This window comes from Oratosquilla oratoria, unplaced genomic scaffold, assembly GCF_046742065.1.
Source record: "Oratosquilla oratoria isolate Oo_2021 unplaced genomic scaffold, ASM4674206v1 SCAFFOLD158, whole genome shotgun sequence".
Taxonomy (NCBI): domain Eukaryota; kingdom Metazoa; phylum Arthropoda; class Malacostraca; order Stomatopoda; family Squillidae; genus Oratosquilla; species Oratosquilla oratoria.
The window spans coordinates 185,001-187,500 of NW_027467513.1; the positions used below are offsets into that span (position 1 = coordinate 185,001).

At 40.3% G+C, this 2,500-nt stretch overlaps 1 non-coding gene across 1 annotated transcript; it reads right to left on the reverse strand.

Moving 5' to 3' along the window:
- Positions 1 to 1,204: 1,204 nt before the first annotated feature.
- TRNAL-CAA (transfer RNA leucine (anticodon CAA)) lies at positions 1,205 to 1,276 on the reverse strand. Its single transcript has one exon. It is a non-coding gene; the product is annotated as a tRNA-Leu (tRNA).
- Positions 1,277 to 2,500: the final 1,224 nt, after the last annotated feature.

Consider the following 2,500-nt stretch of genomic DNA (forward strand, 5'->3'; position numbering starts at 1 on the left):
TATATCATGGTCTTCATAACTACTTATTGAAGAAACTTCAATTGATTATGAATAGAACTGCGAGACTGATAAAGGGTCAGTCTAGAAGGGAACGGATAACCCCAGTGTTAATACAGCTGCATTGGCTCCCAGTCAAAGCACGTATCATGTATAAACAGTGTGTTATGGTGTATCAGGCATTTAAGTTTGGGAGGCTTAATTATTTGTGTGATATGCTCGTGGACTTCCGAATAGATAGTGATATAGCCTTGCGGCACAGTACTGAAGTGAATAGACTATCAGAGCCAAGGTTTTATAGAGAATCTGGACGTAGAGCGTTTGTTAATAGTGCTCCCCGTCTTTATAATAGACTTCCTGAGAATGTTAAAATGGCTGAAACTACGACCATCTTCAAGAAGAGACTGAAGACACACTTCTTCACTGCTTCGTATGACTTGGAGAATGCAGTGATGAAATCAGATTTTGGACTCTAGATATTCTACGTGGGGGGCTTGGAGAGCCGTCATCGGCTGAAAGCCCCTAGAAGCCATCACCTAAGTAACCTAAGTAAGTGTGTGTGTGTGTGTGTGTGTGTGTGCGTGCGTGCGTGTGCGTGCGTGTGTGTGTGTGTGTGTGTATGTGTGTGTGTGTGTGTGTGTGTGTGTGTGTGTGTGTGTGTGTGTGTGTGTGTGTGTGTGTGTGTGTGTGTGTGTGTGCGTACAAGTGTGCGTGTGTGTGTGTGTATGTGTGTGTTTGTGTCTCTCTCTGTTTTTGTGATATTTGCTATGGAACTTAGGGACCCCAGAGACAACACGCGTCTCGGGGAGTCTTTCTTGGGCACTGGGGTACTTCTTCAACCTACTAATTTTACTAAATCTATAAGTGAAGTATTATTGGTTATACTGAGGACAAACAATAATACTATATTCATCACACGATCATCTTATTAACAAATTCATAACAATAAACAAATCTCCAATTCAAGGTAGTTGTGCAAGATATTTAATATAACCATCTGAATAGAAACAAAATAACTACATTACCCTCATTTTTACTACCTGCAACAATGTAAAGAGCTCCTCGACTCTAGTCAATTTAAAGAATGTAAAATGAAAATGTCATTAGTACAGCCTGGTTTCGATCCCTGGACCTTTGTGTTATGAGACCAACACGCTACCACTGCGCCACCCTGCTGTCAATACAAGATCAAGAATGAAAATGGGATTGGCAGTGCGTGGTTTTGATCCACGGACCTTCGGGTTTTGGGCCCAACGCGCTTCCACTGCGCCACGCTGCCATGAAGGAAATAGAGCTAATTCTTCTATTTAAACTAACAGCTCTGCGGGACCTGATGCCATTCAGTGCATACCAGTGAATGATACAATTACTATCACTCTACTTTCAATGGCTTTCAGAAATTTGTAAAATATACCAATAGATAAACGTAAATACAATAACAAGTTGAAATAAACTAGTGATTGTTAAAAGTAAATAACTGGAGTCGTCTTCAATATCGTCTCACGCCTGTCGCATCAAGTTCTCTCCAGGTCCATCGCTACAAGACCTCGGGATTTTTTTTTTTTTTTTTTTTTTTTTTTTTTTTTTTTTTTTTTTTTTTTTTTTTTTTTTTTTTTTTTGTCTCTTGTATGTGGGTCTGTGTTTGCGGGTCTTTGTATACAAAAACATGTTTTGTGTGTGCCCCTTATTTGTTACTGACTTCCCAGCCGCAGAGACGACAAGCATGCCGTGGAGTCATCGCTGACCCTCGGGATACTTCTCCGACTAAAGTCCCCTCAACTCTCGTCGCGTCTGTGGCGCAATCGGTTAGAGCCTTCGGTTCTTGAACAAAAGATTGAGGTTTCGATGCCACCTGGGGTGCAAATTTACAATGAGAAGCAATAACTGTTGCTCGTGTGCTAAAGCGATGCCAAGCACTAGGAGCCAAAGATCCTATGGTAAATGGTGCCGTTGTTCCAGACGACTAAGGTAAGAGATTTCCAGTTAGGCGTAACCATTCAAGGAAGTCCTATGGAGGAATTCCCTATTCCGTGCATCGTCTGTTCAATGTGGACTTCCTTGACAAATTGCTACATACGTGTTTGGATATGGCGACGTTATATAGAATTAAACAAATATTCACACCTATCAAGTAGTCTCCAAGATCATGTTAAGACTAGATGGCAGTGCCCCTCAACAGCATAATGAAATGACCACAACAAAATCCAACAAATTTATCATTGTTGGCGCATTATTGTGGTTTGAATGTGGACTTTCATGCCAAGTATGTAAGTCCTCTATTGAGAATTGCCTACATTTCATAAAAAAAAAACATTAATGCAGAGAGAACTGAAATATAATACTTTTTCCTATAAACAAGAAGCAGCTACCAATCTCCTAGACTTTCCTGTGAATACGTTAAAGATGAAAGGGAAGTAGAGCAATTTTATCAAAATAAACAATGTTAATCTTAAGAGTGGCCCAAAAGTCACTGAGGGGTTTTCGATCATAATAGCTTCTCTAT